Source organism: Tyto alba, unplaced genomic scaffold (genome assembly GCF_018691265.1).
Source record: "Tyto alba isolate M040663 unplaced genomic scaffold, T.alba_DEE_v4.0 Super-Scaffold_2000002059, whole genome shotgun sequence".
NCBI classification, from domain to species: Eukaryota; Metazoa; Chordata; class Aves; order Strigiformes; family Tytonidae; genus Tyto; species Tyto alba.
In genome coordinates this window covers 180,141-200,562 of record NW_024881292.1, presented here as the reverse complement: position 1 = coordinate 200,562, position 20,422 = coordinate 180,141, and the positions used below count along the sequence as shown (strand labels likewise).

The 20,422-nt window shown below is 42.9% G+C and overlaps 1 long non-coding RNA gene across 2 annotated transcripts; it reads left to right on the top strand.

Annotated features, from left to right (window-relative positions):
• The first annotated feature begins 10,355 nt into the window (after positions 1–10,355).
• On the top strand, positions 10,356–13,784 carry LOC116960486. Of its 2 annotated transcripts, none has more exons than XR_006165476.1 (2): positions 10,356–12,011; positions 13,440–13,784. It is a non-coding gene; the product is annotated as an uncharacterized LOC116960486 (long non-coding RNA). The 2 variants fall into 2 exon arrangements; XR_006165475.1 differs by having other exon boundaries at positions 10,356–12,072.
• The last annotated feature ends 6,638 nt before the right edge of the window (positions 13,785–20,422 follow it).

The window sequence follows — 20,422 nt, the reverse complement described above, 5'->3', positions numbered from 1 at the left end:
AGAGATCACTTTTACTTCTCCACCTCTGTGCTGCTCCTTCTATGGTCAGGACTGTTGTGAGCATTCTGTCTATCTTTAAATAAGGTGGGTTTGATTAGTTCCCTTTGATGCTAATCCTTATCTGGACCTGCTTCAGTCAGAAAACCTTTTTTTACCCCAAGTTTTCCACTTGATTTTGAGCATTATTCTCACAATCACAAGTTCTCAACTTGGTGTCATGTGTAAATTCACTTATTCTTGTTCCACCACCCTGGAAGTTTACATGAGGTCAAGTCTATCTGCATGAAAACAATAACAAATTACCCAGAGAGATGAAGGACTAACAATCTTTACAACTTCAAAAGTACAATAAGCTAGAAAGGAGCAGGTAAATAAAAGAGCTCTCCACACAGAACTCAAATCTAGAAGCAGGAATACTGCCATCCAGGCTGTTCTTGAGTGTTTAATATTAAAAAAACAAAGTGAAATTCATCTCCCACTTCTTAGTTTCTTAATCTTTTTAAAGATTATATCAAAGAGATGAGCTGCTCACATATGATGACAAATTCCCCAAGGTTTCACTGCACTTAATTCAGTATTTATTTTCTCTCCAACACAAGTAGAGGGGGAGAAACAACCCATAGACTTCTTCTAAGATCAACAATCACTGTTCTAGCTCCCCATCTCCACCTTTTTCTGCAAGTCTAAACTGACTTAAACATTGCTTGGCTGTCACGCATTTTCTGCCTCCGGTAGGAGGTTCTCACTCTCCTCCACAATTTCTTTCCAAGCCAGACAACTTATAATGAAATTGGAATAGTGCAAAGAATAATTATTTTTAAAGCTTGCAAAATCTAATAAGCTTATAAAGTTTTTCTTCAAAACTTCCTTCCTATTGACAGACCATTAAGAAATTTCTTTTCACATATATTCACTTATTAAAGCTTACTTTTCCTTCTAAAAGTATCTTTGTATTCTGCTGAGTTAGCTTAAGTACAACGTAGTAACGAATAACAGCCCCTGATTCCACAGAGGTATGCCTCTGACATTTACATACTGTGCAAAGCAATATTAAAATGCCTAAGTAGAAAATCTCTTTTCCAAAACATCCAAAGATGATCTTGGTCACCTATTTTACCATCAGCCTAAAAGACCAAGCACTCTGCTGCAAGATAAAGTTACTCACTTTTGTAAGAAAAGGGACTTGTACTCTTCACATCTTAGTTTCTGAAACAGATTATTTATATTAATTGCAGTACCTCACTCTCAGTAGACTTGTGAATTTTGAGATTTCACCTGGAATACACATTTTGCTAACTGCAGTATTCAATTCTAGCAACAGTATTAAAATATTGCAGGTATCAGCTTTAGAGAGCATACTGCACCTATAACAACTTCACTGAACAAACGGTTTCAGTGACTGCTTTGGCAACGACAATCTTTAAAAACATTTCAGCGTAAGATGTGCTGTAAACATCAATGTTCTCCAAGCAAACCAAAAAGGTGTATGTACACAGAAGTCAAGCAAAGACTGAACAAGGGATAACCAAGATAAAATATTACAAGTTTTTAAAATTGCATTACAAACATAAGTAACAGCTTTGAAATCACAATAATCGTTTTCAGTCATTTACAGAATGTTATTTAAAAATTCTATCATGACAGTGAACTGTTAAACATACTTGCTGTAAAAGCCAAGACGACACTGTAAATAAACTGAGAAACCAATGGTAGGCAAGTTTAAAATGCAGAACAGTATGATGTCTTAAATGTGTTCTCAATTTAACACACAAAGACTTTTTCAAGTTCAACGAGTACACTGCCCAAATCATGGCTTTTTGAAAACTAGTAAGAGCCTGATTCACTAGAATAAAGTGAAAATAAAAATCATAACAGGAACAATGCAACTCGTCATTCTACATGCCTCCTCTGATAAGAGCAGAAGTACAAACACATACATGGTTAAGAGAACAGCATTTACCCAAAGCTGTAATCAGCAGAAAGTAAATTGCTGAAGGGCTGTTCACTGTCTCACCTTCGGGACACTGAACTTGCAGTTCTGCAGGGGTTTAGGGTGTTTTTTTTGAAAGTGTAGGTCATGGTTTAACCCCAGTCAGCACTTAATCACCACTCAGCTGCTTGCCCATTCCTCCCCACTCCCAGTGGGATGGGGAGAAGAATCAGAAAAAAAGTAAAACTCACAGGTTGAGATATGAACAGTTTAATAACTAAAATAAAATACGATCAATAAAAATAATAATAATGAAAATGAATGTAACAGAGAAAGAATCAAAACCCAAGAAAAGACAACTGATGCACAATACAATTGCTCACCACCCACTAACCGATGCCCAAGTATCAACGTGCCCCTCCTGGCCAACTCCCCCCCAGTTTATACACTGGGCATGATGTTCTGTCTTATGGAATATCCCTTTGGCTAATTGGGATCAGCTGCCCTGGCCATGCACCGCCCCAGCTTCTTGTGCACGAGTTCTCTGGCAGAGCACGGGAAACTGAAAAATCATTGACTTGGTATAAGCCCTACTTCACAACAATTAAAACAACAATGTGTTATCAACATTATTCTCACACTACATCCAAAACACAGCACTGTACCAGCTACTAGGAAGAAAATTAACTCTATCCCAGATGCAACCAGGACAGCACACGAGTCTTATCTAAGTAGGGACCGTCTTTTTGGTCCCTCCATTTTCCCCTGTCTAAAATTTGAAAAGCAATACCTATCAACCCTGTTGCTGTGCTCCAAAACTCTAAGGCAGAAGGTGTTAGCATGACCTTAGTTTTGATATCCCAAAAGAGCCTTGCCATGAAGTCCGCATTTTTGAGATTTGTTGTCATGGAAGTTTCTGTGATCACAACTACATCACAGGAATTTCTTTGCAGGATCAAATGCAAGAGACTCATAGAATGGGATAAAACAGCTCTCAATACACTGCATTTAAACATCACTGAGTATACATGCTGAGAACAGCAACTTTAAGGTGTAGAATTTTTACTCCCACTTATTCATGAAAGTCCATTTGAAGAGTTACGAATACATCCAATAAAAACATATTGTGCTCTTTTCAGAATTTTCTGCCAGAGAAAGAAGAAAAGGAAGGAAAAAGTATGTTTAAACAAAGTATCTCATTCCCAAAGCTAGAGACATAACTTCCCTTAAACCATTCTGAGTTCTCAGATGTTATAGACAAAATGAGTAAAACCCAGAAAATTCCCAGAACACAAAGCACCAAGAGTCAGACCTTCCATATCAGAGATGATCAGTTAAGCTTTAATGTATATTCTAATATGCAAGCACATTTGAGAACAAAAACCTCTGCTCAAATGAATTATCACAGGTCTTATCAAATTTAAAAAAACAAAAAACAAACAAAACCCGAATAAATCAAAGAGCCCAAGGAATGCAATGACATTTAGTGAGAAGAAAAGCTGGGATTATATCTGATGAGTCAAAAAGTCAACCTTACACGCTAATGTGAATCCACAAAAGGCTGTAATTTCACTTCAGAGGCAACTAAAAATAAATAAGTGTTTATCCAGAACTTGCTTGTCAGCAGAGATTCTAACATGACTGAAATGCAAGTTCTTGTTTAAGAGCTAGAAGTACACTGAAGTCAATCTAAAATTCTCACACTATAAACAAGTATTTCTTTGGCTGAATTCTTCCAGAGCTTTAGATAGCTATCCAATTGCTGTAAAAGACTTGAAAGCCTAAGTTCAAGAAACGTATAAAGTTCTGGTTAACCTTGAGACTCTTGGAGCTGTGATGTTTTGGATTTAAACACAACTGGAAAATATTCACAGCATCTTCTTTAAAATGAGCTTTTGGGGAGCTATTTTTTTTTTTTTTAACTGGTCTGAAGCTTAATAAAAATCTTAATTTTATACAGTTTTTGGAAAAGTAAAGTGAGGGCATTTATATATTTTTTTGTTTTTTAATGAGAATTTTTGGTCATTTTAAAAATACATACCACTTCCGAAAAAGAAGGGTGGAGACTAAATACCGTATGTCAGTATTTCAGTAAGCTTTAATACATCTCAGAAGCTGTACTGCTTGCTGGGTCAACTCACAACAAGTCCTGGAAGAGCTAAGTATACCACTTCTTCAAGCTGATCTTTAAGATTTCAATAAAGCAGAGCTCCACACCTCTCTAGACATAAATACTATGGCATGTTAAATATGAAAGAGTCATAATACCCAAACATACATTTGGATAAACCAACCTGGTGTAAAGCTCTATTTTCTGTCTCTTACATGATGTCTCCAGTTGAATACTTTTAAGCCTTAACTATAATAAAATAAGTAGAGTTTAGATACACATTTTAGCAAAATTTAGCACAGTGTTTGAGCTATGCTTACGTGAGGTCACTCCACCTAGCAGAGAAATTGAGAAGCCTGAAGCTGAGATTTTTCAGCAAACTTCAGAGGTGGTAATGGTCTTATTTTATTCAACAGAAAGACTAAGTGAAGCTGTAAACAGAGCAAACTTTCCCCACTACTAGAGTGCCAGAAGAGATAGCTTATCCCCTTCAACATTTCAAGAACAAAAAATTATTTTCAAAAACTTTCACTGTATTTCACAGCATGTCTGTTCATATATAAATTCTGGTGAAGAAGGTAACTTGCCAATGCTACACTACACATACCCATAAATGCAGAACAAAAATGCATTTAAAGAAATACCAAGAGAAGCAAGATGCAAAAGAATCTCGCAGCTTTCCAGTTAACATTACTGAAGCCCCAGCTGCCACACACTAATAGAGCAACACACTTTCAAAAGACAGAAACACAGTTGGGGTGTCAAATAATTCACCTGGCAGATTTAGTAGCCAAAAGTGATGCAGAGAACAGAGACCCCTTTCTCCTCCCCAAGTGTTTCACCAGGGCTCATCATTCCCACTATTACTTCATTACTCACTTCCAGTGCATTTCATCAAAGCAGGAATTTTGTTTGTAAAGACACACCTAAGGTTCTCCCGCATTAATGACTTGATTTCTGCTGCTACGAGCCAGACTCCAGATAATTTGAACAAACAAATCAAAGTAGCAACCCATCAGAGCAGTGATCAAGAATACCAAACACTCTCCTTTCTCCCCCCCCACCCAAACTACCCCCCAAGCCACATCCTCCTCCTGCCCATCCACAGGCAACTCATCCTGCCCCTCTCCCTCTACCTACTGCATCCGGAGCTGTCTGTTGAGTCAAGGATAGAACATACTATCAAAAGAACATGCTAACACCTGATCCTAAATTTTCTACAATACCGTGGAGCAACTGGAGGGGCTGACAATGTCAGCTTTTCAACCAGGGTCTGACAATAAGATAAAGGGGACTTACAACTATAAAACCAGTTCCTGGTCACCCACCACTCCTTAACAAAGTCCTGAGAAAAACAATGCTGACTCCAGCTGCTAAACTCTTTGTTTTGTTCTCTCTTTCGTTCAGCTCCAATTCCAGCTACTTGTTTTCTGTTTAGGTGGAAAAGGTTTTAGTTACCACAGTCCAATTCAAATCTTCAAAACCTGCTTGTACTGGCCTGCAAGGTAAGATGCCTCACTCTATGTTTTTGTGCTTGTTTTGCTCAGATATTAAAATCAACTGAAAAGGCATGGTTCTGCACTTTCTTGCCCTGTGTTTTATCATATTTTATAATAGGTGTATCATTTCATAACTAGTAAAACGCTTAGGATGCCTTCTGTTGATCAGTTGTCTAAATGGATTTGTTTATTGAGAAGAAATATTTTCACTTCCCTCTCTCCCATGACTGAAGTACTCAGAAGCACTCCCTAGAAGTCAAGAGAATCAGCAAGGGAGATAAGTCATAAAAATATATGAGGTAGTTTTCCTATCGGAATCTAAATCTCACTGATGTTTCATTTCAGAGGACTGTACTGAAAGAGCCATCCCAGCACTTCTCAGATTTAGTATCATAACAATCTAACTTTAGTTTAGCCTTCGTCTACAGTTGAGGGGTCTTAAAGATTTGGTATCAGAGGGCTGGATTTGAAAGAATAGGAAAAATGGGCTAATCTAGTCCACTTCTAATTTACCAGGATTCATTTAATTCTACAGAGTTTTGGCTTTACTCTCATCAAAAAGGAGTTTCAAAAATATTTTTTTATGCATATAGCTTCATAAAATTAACTACTCAATATGCAGAAGTACAGTAAGAATTCAGCCTAATGTCTCCTAAACGCTGTACGTACATTAAACCATCATCTACAATCCACACAATTCCTATACAGAACATATAAAGGACTTGGGTAATTTTATCACTACCAGACAATCAAATGTTTGACCTGTTTCTTCCCTCACAGAACTGCTGCATTATAGTCTTCAGCTAGAGCCGAGACAGACAATTACTCCTTAGTTGCAAGCACAAAAATTATTTGGATTTAAAATATAAATCTTATTGCATTTTCACAGCACCATCTCTAAACACCCATCCCAAAACCCACCCACCTCTCCACCTATGAAGAGTTATGAATTACTGTTACAACCACCCTTACTAAATTCAATCCTTAATCCACCTCCTTCTCAAAGGCATGTAAGAACATATGGCCTTGAGCTTGCCTGAAGGACTACAGATTTGACTACATCAAGTAGCTTAACCTAGAGAAAAAGGCTTTTTTTTTTATTTGGGGGGCGGGGGGGGGGGGGCGGCAGGCAACAGTGTCTCATCAATGTGTATAAATACCTGACAGGAATGTGTAAATATAGAGCCAGGCTCTAGTGTATCCAGTGACACAGTCAGAGGCAATGGGCACAGACTGAAACACAGACGGCTCCATCTGAACATTGAGAAATGCTTTCTTACTGTGAGGGTGACCAAGCACTGGCACACGCTGCCCAGAGAGGTGGTAGAGTCTCCATCCATGCAGATATTCAAAAGATGTCCAGACACAGTCCTGGTCAACCTGCTGCAGGTAGGCCTGCTTGACCAGGGGGAGACAAGACAACCTCCAGAGGTCCCTGCCAACCCCAGCCAGTCTGTCATTAAGTGAAGTAAAAAGGGAAGGAAGTCCTCTAACAGAAAAGCTGTTATCAAAAATGCCCCACAAGCTGCATTAGGGACGACTCTTAAACTCTACTATTTCTGCTCAGTCACATAAAGAAAATCAACTGAATGTTTATTTTCAGTTAAATCAAGTAGGGTAAAACTCACTGGCACTTTCTATCACATCAACAGACAAAATGGTAAACAATGAAAACTGGAGTACAAGTATGAAGTTGCAAGAAGTTTTATACTTGCAGTCATAATAGAACTATTCAAGAAAGATAAAAAGCATCTTTTCCTAAAATGCAAAGAAAAGTTCCTGGACATGGTTGCTATCTGGACATCAAGAAGCAGCAAAGAAACCCAACAGGTTGAGGACACATATCAGAAACCACAAGGTTTTCTCAAACACTGAAAAAAAAAAAAAATCAACAAACTTTTACATACTCACTGACTTGCCTTCTCCAAGCTCATAGCACTATTTCAATCTTTCTCTAAACTGCATTTCAGACAGATACCCCTTGGCACTTACCTCATGTTCAAAACACTCAAATTCATTCAGTGGCTACTAAAAGAAAGTGAAACACAAGACCAGGAAGTGCAGTACTGCTTGGCCTCATCACATTTAATCACCCAAAGCTAACACCAGTAACTTATGTCCATCTTATGTCAGACTCCAACTTGATCACAAGTCAGCGATCCGAAGAATGTGTGACTGAAAGCTGAAATAAAAACCCAGTAACAGAACACATCTGTCCCTTGGGGTACAACCCATCAAAAGCACAGACCAGAATTTCTCAAATACAATATATTATATACAGCCTGAGAGCACAGTAGGGTTTGGCACCAGAATTCCTTTCAGATTCGTTTTGCTGAAACTCCATCTAAGACAACATCCAAGTTTGAAAATCAAGGAATAATGTAAATAGAGAAGAAAAAAAAAAAAATCAGCAATAGCCTTCAAATACTGGGAAACAGGGACAATGGGATAATACAAGATATTGGTCACATGCTTGCCATAAAGCAGCTATGATTCAGTTAACATTTAGAACCAAAGAGAAAGAGGAAACAACAAGGCTTTCAGAAGCCATATGCTTCATTTTATATTATTATATCCACCATCCTCAAAACACTTAACAAAACTTATACAGTAGGAAAAAAAAAAAAATGTTTTCTTTGCTCAAAAACAATGTCAATATGTTCTCTAAAGCATCATCCTACTTCCAGGAACAGTATTTTAGTCATAAGAAATACAACTGAAATGTTCTAGATGAAACCTACACCACACACCGTAAAACTGCAGAGATACTTCCTTTCTCTACAACTAACCATTAAAAATATTTAGGAATATGATCATAGCTACTGAATTCAAATTTTATACCTTCAACCACAGGGCTGCTTAACAGCAGCCTAGACAGACTTTTTTTTTCCCCCCCACCATTAAACCAGGTTAAAAAAAAGTGCAACCTGATGATTCAAATCTGAAGGTTAAGAAAGTAGCTGAGCTGTGTTTTCTTCATTTAAATTTGGATTCAAATACTGAACGATTCTATAACACAAATTCCATTGAAGCCGCATCTTCTGCAGAGCTGGAATAAACTGTGTTGCCTGTATGATAAAGCAAAAAAACGAATCATTGAATTCGCCATAGGAGTAATACTTTAGGCAAACCTTAAGTCTCAAGAAAGATCAAAGCTCTCTCAGTATGGGAAATATTGCGTTGTTTTTAATGTAAAATGCTACACTCAACCAGGTTAATGACTCCTCCAAGCTCACGTGTTAGAGGACTGATTTTAAAAGCTGGGGAGGTAGAGAAAAAAAACTTGACAAGTTTACTTTCAAAAGAAGCCATGTATCTTGCAGCTTTCATGAAGACAGCTGGACACAAGAAAAAAAAAAAAAAAGAGAAATTCAAGAGAACTGAAAGCATAAACAACTTCATCCAAGGGAACACCACAAGTTGTTCATATAACCTATCTTACAAGATTTACAACCTAGAGAGAACACAAATAAAACTATATGCTCAGCAAAATAGTTGTGATGTAGTACAAGCAAGATGAGCAAGCCATGAGATCTTAGGCATCAGACTGTAACACCTCTAATCTATCTGCCTTTAGGTCACTGTTTACCCTTTGTAGCATTGAGAAGTAATGAGGGGGAAAGGCTGATGGTACCACACCAGTGAAATGGACTGCAGGAGCCCCAGGTGGACGGGGAGTTCTGACAAACTGCCACTTAGATGGCCAAAATTAAAGCACATGGACTTTCATGTTAGAGCAAAATGGATAAACCCTTTGTACAATCTTTGTAAAATATGAACCTTAAGTAATTGCAAAGGAGCTACTTCACAACCTTACATCTGGCTCTCATTTTAATGAGCATAACCTGTTTAGGGATGTTATATGAAAAACAGTACAAGTCCAAACTAGGTCTTCTCTGAAAAGTGAAGATGATGCAGTGGGCTACAAGTGAGCAGACAGTATCAGGTTAAAAAAAAAAAAAAAAAAAAAAAAAAAAAAACAAGAAGAAAAGCTCCAGAAGATTAACAATGAAGTGGATATTACTTGTATTTCCTCTAGCACATTCCATTCAATACTTTTGAAGCAGACAAATACAACAGTTTCTTTAATCTGTCATCATAAAATGGGACAAGTCACTTGGCTTCTCTTTTACCAAGGTCATACGAGGCTGCTGCAAACCTAAGCACATAACACAGGTCTTCAGTGTTAAAACACGAGGCACACTGCTCACGTGCTTTAACCAAGTAAGAGACAAAGATAAATAGATAAAAGATTAATAAAAGATACAGGGTTGTATTCCTATTCTTTCATGAAGAACCTATTCCAAGTACTGGCATTAAACATTACTGAAATTGTAAGTAAACATTAGTATTGATAGTATTACTATTAGTAGTAATTATTAACAGAGTATTAACAATGTATGATACATACATTTCTCAAGCACTATTAATCAGCATACTATTCTTCTACAATCACTATCACTGGGGGGAAACCAGCAACAAATACAAAATATACCAAAAAATGTCATTTTATGAGGCATCACATAAAATAACAGTCCACAAAATAATGTAAAACATCAAAAATGCTTCTAAGTTCTAAAATGGTAGCTTGAAAAATGGAAGAACTAAAAAAAAAAAAAAAATAATTACAGAATAGCACCTTCTGGTAACAGACATTTTTTTTTGTTGTTGTTGAGTTTTCCCTTAGCTTCCTTACATTTCAGTGGTGAGTCTAACTCCAAAGTCCCCTCGAATGGTCAAATCCTTTTGCAAGTCATGGTACCAGGAGCTTTTTTGAGAACTGGCCAAAAACAATGCAAATGAAATGGCCTAAATTTCTGAATTTCCATGCTTCTGTTTTTATTACTATAAACACTTTTAAAAATCAATACGCTGATAAAACTGCAACTAGAACAAAGCAGAATAGAGCTTGCCCAATTCCCACTCCTCCCTCCCTCAAGTTACCAAGATTGTTGAGGTTATAAACACAAAAGCTGGCTCATTTTCCAGACTCTGCATCAAAATTGGTTTACACCAGTTAATCCAGTTTCTCCATGTAACCCTCCAGGAGTCCCAAAACATCATTAATGCTGGAAAGTGATTTAGCCTTGCTTGCTTTCAATTTACCTAGTATAAGGTTAAAAATAAATTCTTTAAACAAGTCAGGTCAAACCACCACAGAGAGATTGGGCCCAGCTATAAATACTGAGTCAGCCAGGTAGGAATCCAAACCCAGATTCCACTAGAGAACGTGATATAACCAAGGGAATTGCTAAAAGGGTCTGGTAAATATGAAAAAAGCAAAGCCTCAGAAGGCTGAGTTGTTGCTGTTTGTTGTAAAGGGCTCCGTTTCAATGGCAAGCACTCCTCCTCTGGGCCTGCACATCCTCCCCCCTCCCTTCCCTTCACACACATCCAGCTCCAATTTCTCTTCTTGAAAAAAACAGCTGCTCCTACACCAGGACAGCCCCTCTGCTTCACCAGCCGCCACAGGCCCAGATGCTATCACCTTGATCTACTGCTGTATTATAAGCATTCAGCATTTACTCAATCTGAGGTGACTAGGGACCAATTGCTGCTTGGTAGCAAGGGATGAAGCGAGCTGGCCCTCGTGAGCTTCCCCTTACATAGCTCTACTCCAAACCCAAAGTTTCTGCTCCAGAAGACTGCATGTCCTTTTGAACATAACCAAGAGGGCTCTGCACGTCCATGCTCTGACGTTAACACACCTACAAGAGAAGCTTCAAACCAGGTTCACATGGAGCAGCTCCCAGGTGGCATTCAACAGCACTGCAGACATTTCAGCACATATTTTTAAATGTTTCACATCACAGACTTCAGAGCCTTGCCATCAGGCTCAAAGGTGAACGAGGTCCCTTTCTATATCCAGTTTCTTGCAGAAGGGTTTCTACCAGTTCACTTTCCTGCTGCAATTTTCTTCAGCAACAACAGCAATCGCAGAAGAGCTTTTTTTGTTTGTTTGCTTTTAAATGCAACATAAGCCAAGCCAATAGCAAAGCCCGGCCCTGACTTCCAATTCTGAACAGCCACGAGTAATCGGGGGTGAGGAAGGACTAGGTAGAGAAGGTTAACAGAAAGAACGGTTCATTCATTGCCATGTCCTCAAGTAACCTACTGTTGCTACCAAGATGTTATTGTCAGTGAATTCTGTAGCTGTGACCGTGACACGGCTGCCCTACCCCACCCCCTACCAGCGAGGGAGCACCCAGGAAGGAGATACGTTAAGACAACATGGAAGTAAAACCCTACACAACGCACAAACCAATAGTTATTCACCCACTTGTTCCCTTCCTGTGCTGCCAGCCCTCCTTTGGCCTGACTCAAGACTAGGAAGGGGCCCAAAGGCACGCCCCTCTCCACCAGCCCCACTCCTTCTCTACATGGTCTAGCTGCAACCCCCCCCTTTCCTCACACCCCCAGCCCAAAGCGCCAGAGGCACGAGCTCGCTCGGAGAGAAACAGCGGGCTGCGAGGTGAGAAACAAGGGGGATGAGGTGCAGCGACCCGCTCCCCCACGCAGAAGAGGGCGGAAAGGTAACCCACCTCTCCCGGCACCCGCTGGGGGTCGGGTGGGCTCCCCCTACCCACAGGAGCCCGGGCGGGAGCTGCTCGCAGCCGCGGCCTACTCAGCGGCCCCTACCCGCGGCCCTGAGGAGAGGGGCGGAGGGGGGGTGGGGGCGGCAATCTAGGGCAGGGCGAAGCTTCCCCGGGGCGGCTGTCAGGAAAAGTAGGGCAGAGCCAGCTCCCCACACACACATACACTCCTCCTCCAACCCCTCCGCGGCCGGGAAGGGGCGGCAGGCACCCGCCGCCGGACAAAAAGCTCCCACCGGGGACGGGGAACCGGCCCCGGGAGGCGGCGGGGCGGGGGGGTGACGAGCCCGTCCCGGGGCCTCCGGCCGCTGAGGCGGCAACGGCCACCCCCGGGCCGCTGGGCGAGGGAGGGGCGCCGGGCCGCCGCCGGGGCGCGCGGGACCATCACCTCACAACCCCCCCATGCCCGAACCTTCCCCCCAACTCCCACCCCCCCGCGGTCGCGCGCGGCCCCGGTCCCCCGCGCGGTACCTGCCCAATGTGCTCACAAAGCAGCAGTAGCGGCGGCGGCGGCGCGCGGCGCCCACCAGCGTCACGTGACCGTCACGTGACCGCCAGCCTGCCTGCCTGCCTGCCTCGCTCGCTTCTTCCTCCTGCTCCTCCTCCTCCTCCTCCTCCTCCACGCGCGCGCGAGGCCGCTCCTCCGCCACGTCACGTGACGCGACGGGCACGCATACACACAGCACCCGCCTCGCCCCTCACACAACCGCTCTTCCGTCTACCGCGGCACCACGTGACCGCGGCGGAAAGGGGCGGGGGGGCGGCCGCTCTGAGGGGGCGGCGGGAAAACGGCGGCCTGAGGGGCGGAGGCGGCCACCGGCGCTCTGGGCGGCTCTCACCGGCCCTCAGCGCTGGTTCGCCGCCGCGGGAGGCCCCGGGGGCAGGCTCCTGGCTTCGCGGCGTGCGGGGTTGACGCGCTCTGTCAGGCGCGGCTGTTGGGAGTCGCGGCTCAGCGCCTCTGTTGCCGGCGGAAGGAGCGGTGCGAACCAGGAACTTTTCGTTTTCCAGGCTTTCCTTCTTAAAGTGGCTTTTATTTTCTGCCCTGCGGGGTTTTGGCGGGACTGATCATGAGTGGTTTATGCCACAGATTAAAGCCTGTTTGGGCTGACAGATTAAGTTCATTACGTTTGGTGCTTCGGTGCCAGTGACCAAGCTGAGCCAATACGAGTTCTGGGCTTTCTAGAGCTCCCTTGTTACGTCTCTAGTTACTGTTCTCATGGGGGGGCTTTATCCCAGACCTATTTGATAACCTACACAGTCTGCATGACTACAGAATAAAAAGGCTCCATCACCTTCTCTCTCCACAGTTGCTGAGACCAACACCTGAGCAGTCTGGAAATGGGAACCAATTCTGCACTTAACGTTCATTTATTTTAAATGTTAACTGGACACAGCCTCCATTGACATGAAAGAATCCCAGAACTAAGGATAGCTGCACCACGGGAGGAAAAGGGCAAGGAGAGTGTGCTAGGGACTAATGGAGAACAGCAAGGGGTTGGCACAGCAGAGGTATGTCAGAGCACTCAGTGCAGCTTCTGGCAACTTCAACTGAACTGTGACAGGACAGATGGCAAGACAGGAAGGTTGCTTGACTCCCCAAGAGAGGAGTTTCAGGTTGTAAGCCAGGAAAAAAAAATAACTTTTTCCCTTTAGGCTTTTTCTTGCTGTGCATTTTTCCCACCCTGTACATCACCTCTGGTTGCCCAAAATGCAGTGGTTGTACCCTTCTGGCATCCCTTCTTTTTAGAGCCTGTCATTTTAAGGTGTAACTTGCTTAACCTATGTGGAAATCGGTCCCTGTTTGGCACTCTGCTGAGCAGACAGTGTTGAGGAAGGTGATGGGTGCACCAGACAGCAGACAGTTCAGCCCCTGGTGCCTCCAGTGATAATGGTTGTTGATGTTTTCTTTGGCCTTATTTTCTTTACTGCTGTTCGGTCATCCTCTGTCCCTTGACCCCATACTCTCCACATAAGTAGAGAGGGCATCAAATCTCATTTTGCCCTAAGCAATATGTGAAAATTATTCAGTCTTGTTCATGCTTCTGCCTTCTCTGCTAGGACAGAATAGACAGATTTAAGTGGCTTGTGTCTGGGACTGACCTTGATATTTAATATATAGATGGGCAGGAGCTACGACAGTTCCTACTTCTCAGAAGCAGCAAGACCTCCCTATTTCCATGTTTTCCCAATAAGATAGAAGGTCTGTTAGAGCTAAATTGAAATTCAGACCAAACAGTGCACAGGTAGTGTTGATTTTCTTCAGGCAGCTGCTGATATTTTGCTTTATTACTATTGGGGGGAGGGAATTCATTATAACTCTAAACAAAGTTTCACGAGCTTTCTGACAAACATGTCTGCAGCTCCATAATCTGTGCAGATCTAATCAGTATTATTAGCATTCTTTCATCATGACTTGGCAATTCTTTGCTAATCAAGATGGATATCTGATGTGCAGCACAAAACAACAAAGGCTGCGAGCTCTTGGGATGCTGCAGTCAGATGGTGTGGTGCCAGCTGGAGCATGTCGCTGAATATCACACAGAATCCAGCCCAGGAGCATTTGGAATAGGAGAAAATTAAACAAGGATACCAGGACAAAAGCATTGTAGACTCCCCTCTGCTGTACACAGAGTACATATAAATGAGAAAACATCATATTTCACTGCCAGCGCTTCCAGGGGGAACCTAAAGGAATAAACTGATGGCAGCTCAGGGACATAGACCGTCACTCCAAATATCCAGTACATCAGGCTTGGAGAGGAGACCCTGCACTAAACATGGTGAAGGTTTGACCAGGCCTGACAGCAAATTCTGCCTACTACCTGTGTCAGGACTTTATCTGCTGTTACAAAGATTTGCGACCTTTTCAGTTTTCCAACTACTAAAGAATAATCCAGTGCAGGTGCAAATCCCACTGGACCGTATGTTTAAGCTTACTCCAGGCTTGCTTTTCTCCGTCACCTCCTGCAGATTTCTTAAATAGCCTGCAGTCCACATGCCACAAACTGGAAAACACCGTTCTGGCACTTTGGTGTTCTACTTGCCGGTCACATTTGGGAATGGGGGAAAATCGCATGTGTTCAGAATATCACCCTGTTCCTGGTTCAGAAGTCTGCTCTACTTCTGTGTTACAGCAACAAAAGAAAACCATCTATTCTTCACAGGCTTGGACTGCAGTACATCTTCCTTCTCTTCTACTTTCCACACTACCAACCATTGCCCCTCAGACTCACTGGACAATTGGTCCAACTGAGCTGAAGCTCAGATCAGTTTTTCACAATTTAGCCTGAAGTTTTTATTTTATTTGTGCCTGTTTTTTTGCCCAGTTACATAACTGGGTCTAATAAAAATACTGCTTTTCTCTGCAAACTGTTCTCACAGCCTTAACTCGTGACACCTGCATCAACAGCAGAACCTTTCTTCAAAACGTACTCCAGTAGTCTCAGCGAGACAATGTAATCCAGTCATACACAGACTCTGTAAGGGAGAGGCTCTGCACGAAGAAACCAAGCTTGACTTTCAGGTTTGAGTTGAGTTTGCAGGGAATTAGGAATACTCTCTGGTTATAGTGGAACAATTGAAAATCTTGGATGCAAAGTGGAGTTGCCTCAAGAGATGTTAGCCTTGGGCATACCAGGGATTGCTGCTGCATCTGAACTTGGGGTGAAACTCATAAATATGCTATCTAGAAGTGTGATCCAGTGCATTAGATTGTGTTAATACACATGCAGAAGCAGGACCTCAGCAACAATTGTAATTGAAAGGGTTGACGTTTCAGTTGTGGAAGCAAGCCCTTCTGGTATGGATGCCATTCACGATACTGAAGGCAGGAAGGGTAATGATACCATTGTGTCTAGCCTTCATACAGCCCAGGCCATTAAAATTCCCAACATCCATGGGCTACATTAGTCTCTCATGTGTCAGCATCATCCTGGGAATTCATGTTGGACTGCTAGATCATCCTTTGGAGTCAGTGCGTGCCTGGAGACAGATCCTCTTATGTAGGTGCCCCCTGCAGCTCTTGGTCCAAGTTTTCTCACACCTTGTAATTTGGCTGTATGAAAAAGGTGATGCATTTTCATGTGGCCAGAATCTGAATTTCCTGTGTACAACCACATTAACCCCATTGGTTTTTTCCATTCCTTCAACTTTTTTCGCAAAACATTTTACCTGTGATCATTTTGTAGTTATTTCCAGACTGCTGAGACAGTTCAGCACATCTGAGTCTGATACTGATCCTGCAGAACCTCTGTATAAACACCTGTTTCAGGGAGGATGTTCACAGTCAATCTGTGTAGTGCGTGCTCTGCTAATGGTGAGTACTGAGTTTGTTCTGTCATACTCCCTGATTTAATTCTGTGGTGTGCCTACTGTTAACTGTACCAATCTAATCTCTAAGAATTAAATAGGGTTTTGTTAAACAGATTTCCTTTCCATGCAACCCTGTTGCCTGGCATTAACCTTATATCTAGCCTTGAATTCTTTATTAATCAAGTCCATTGCCAGTTTTCCGTTATTTTGCCTATAACATCAAGAAAAGTAGTCCGCAGGTATCTGGTCGCCCCTCTGTGCCCTGCTCAAACAGTGGCATGCTTCCAGCCTCTTAAAATTTCCAAAGATTAAAATTATCTCCATGAAGCCGTAAGTTTCCCCAGCCAGGTCTTAAAGAACTTGAGGGGAAGGGCTGGACTAGATCATCATTAAAGGTCCCTTCCAACCCACAGGTCCCTTCTGACCCAAAACATTCTACACTTTTGTGAACTCGTGGGTGTAGTCACCTCAGAGCTGGTGATAGAAAATCATTTCTGACTGTCAGATGTTAACTTTGCACTAGTCAGTCCATAAACTAACTACCAGGTATTTCTGTCCCACTGTGACTCTACTAGAGCATCCTACTTCTTAGCGGAACAAGAAACATGTATTTTTGGAACACTTCTACTTTTATAATCATGTTACTGTTTTTAAAGCTGTCTACATGTGGGCCAATACGATTGCTAGGAGTTGTTCTTTAAGAGGTTGATTGAAAGTAATTGGAAACAAAAAAATCCTTTTGCTCGTATAGCTTACCATAGAATCATAGAATACCAGGTTGGGAGGGACCTCAAGGATCATCTGGTCCAACCTTCCTGGAAAAAGCACAGTTTAAACAAGATGGCCCAGCACACTGTCCAGCTGAGCCTTAGAATTGTCTAATGTTGGGGAATCCACCACTTCCCTGGGGAGATTATTCCAGTGGCTGATTGTTCTCATTGTGAAAAAATTTCCTCTCGTGTCCAGTTGGAATCTCCCCAGCAGTAACTTGCACCCATTACCCCTCATCTTTTCCATGTGTCCTGGTAAAAAGGGAGTCTCCATCTTCTTTGTAGCCACCCTTTAAATACTGGAACATGGTGATAAGGTCTACCCTAAGCCTTGTTTTCTCAAGGCTGAACAAACTTAGGCTTATGCCAGAATAAATGTAGAGGAATTTATCTGTTCCTTTTCTAATTTAAGTTACAGGCAACTCAAAGTTTATCAACCAAAGACACCAGTTGTTTACATGCAGGGCTAGTTCTTTCTGGGATGGCTGATTAGCTCAGCTGCAGTATCCTGCAAATGCAATGCTAGTTCAGTTACTGGGCTGCATCAAGATCCTCACGCCCTGCTAGAGGCTTTTAAACATCTTCACATCATGTTGCACAGTGCCTCTTGCAGTGCTTACAGAGCATCTGCATTTATCAGCTGGATTTTAACTTAGTGAAATCTCAACCCTCCTCTATTCCAGATAATGTAAATGTTCCTGTAATTGACTGGAAATAAACTAATAGTGTTGTGAAGTGGAAGCTGGATGTTGCACGATTTGCTGTTTTCCCCCCAGACTTCATTTTAGGATAAATTACAAGAATTTTTATCCCATGATATATTTTAGGAGAATGTTTTGAATATCATGTCCAAGGATATTTGCCAACTCTGGTTAAATGTCAGTCATCTGCTTTAAATTATAAAAGGGACATTTGTAGCTAGAACAATTGGCAGTGGCAGAAACAAATCAGTGAGCTTGAGAGGAGACCTTGGGGACCTACAGGGTGGTGAGCTTCCCCTCAGTCCTTGTGAAGGTAATAGAGCAGATAGTACCAAAAGCCTTTTCCAAACATAACTGAGGACAAGGTGATTGGGAATAGTCAACGTAGATTTACACTGAGGAAGTCGTGCCTGACCAACCTGATCACCTTCTACTATGAAGTGATTGCCTTGGTAAGGGAGGGAAGAGGAGGCAGTGTTGTTCATTTTGACTTTAGCAAGGCTTTCAGCAGTGTTTCCTGTAACAGTCTCATAGACAAATGGATGAACTACAGACTAGGTATATGGACAGGGAGGTGGACTGGAAACTGGCAGAACTGCTGGGTTCAAGGCTTTGTGATCAGTGGTACAAAGTCCAACTGGAAGCCAGTCACTGGTGGTGTACCCTAGGTCCTGGGACCAACACTGTTGAATATATTAATGACTTGAACAGTGGAGTGCAGCTTCAGCAAGTTCACAGATGGCACAAAACTGAGAGGAGTGGATGATATATCAGACGGTTGTGGTGCCATTCAGAGGGAACTCAACAGGCTGGAGAAATGAACCAACAGGAATCTTACAAAGGTCAACAAAAGGAAATGTGAAGTTATGCATCTGGGAAGGAATAACCCCTGTCATGGTTTAAACCCATCCAGCAGCTAGACACCATGCAGCCACTCGCTCACCCTCCCCCACCTGGGGGATGGGAGAGAGAGTTGGAGTGGTAAAGGGAAGTAGATCCATAGGTTGAGATAAAAACAATTTAATAATTGAACAAAAATAAAGTAATAATTATGATAGTAATAATAGAATAGATAAATGAGGGATACACAACTCAGTTGCTTACCACCCACGCTGCGCCTCTGCGATAACGTATTTAAGAAGGGACGTGGTGACGGGCAGTCGGACTTGTGAGGAGGAGTTGCTGCAGCTGCGTGAACACCAAGGTCAGTGGAGGAACGGAGGAAGAAAGGAGGGGGGAGGTGTGCCAGGAGCAGAGACCCCCCTGTATCCTGTGGGGAGACGGCAGGGCGGCCCCCCCCCTGCCACCCATGAAGATCTACGGTGGAGCAGACATTGATTTATGGCCTGTGCTCCTGCTCGGAATAATCAAGGTTCTGTGCCCGAAGAAGGCCGGGGTCTCATGGGAAAAGGCAGCCCCGCTGCTGTAATTCAGTGCTGGGAGGATTGCAGCATGCGGGGGAGTCCCACGCCGGAGCAGCTCGGGAAGGGCTGCAGCCGTGGGAGGGAATCCAGTCGGAGGAAGTTAGTGACCCATGACGGAGCAGTGTGGGGAACGCTGCGGCCCATGGGAGGAACTCATGTCGGAGAAAGTTTGTGGAGGACTGTCTCCTGTGAGAGGGGGACCACAACCAATGCCCAGCCCGTTCCCAGCTAGTGATCCAGAGGAGAGAAAATCCCAAAACCTCAATCCCAGAAGAGCGAGAAAGAACTTCCTGGCCAGGCCAGCCCTCCTTTATATACTGAGCATGACATTGTATGATACAGAATATTCCATTGGCCAATTTGGGTTGTTGCTTTGGCTATGCTCCCCCCCCAGCTTCTTGTGCACCTGCACACTAGCAGGATATAGGAAGTTGAAAAGTCCTTGATTTTTTAGCAACAACTAAAAAGATCAGTGTATTACCATACCAATATTATTCTCATACCAAATCCCATACTGAATACAAACACAGCACTATTCTAGCTACTAAGAAGGAAAATTAGCTCTCTCCCAGCCAAAACCAGGACAACCCCATACACCAGTGTGGGCTGGGGCCAACCATCTGGAAAGCAGCTTGACAGAGAAGGACCTGGTAGTCCTGCTGGACAAGTAGAACCAGCCACATGCCTTTACATCAAAGGCCAACTACATCTTGGGCTGCATTAGGAAGAGTGCTGCCAGCAGACTGAGGGAGGTGATCCTTCCTCTCCTCTCACCAGTTCAGCACTGGTTAGACAAATCTGGAGTGCTGTGTCCACTTCTGGGGCCCACAATACAAGACAAACATAGGCATACTAGGGGGAGTCCAGTGAAGGGTCACAGAGATGATTAGGGGACTGAAGTACTTGACATACAGGTACAGGCTAAGCGAGCTGGGATTGTTTAGCCTGGAGAAGGCTCAGGACGATTTTATCAGTCTCTTACCTCATGGCAGCGACTATGAAAGATGAAGCCAGACTTCTCAGTGGGTCCCACTGATGAGCCACAAATCACAAAAGAGAAAATTCCATTTATACCTAAAACTTT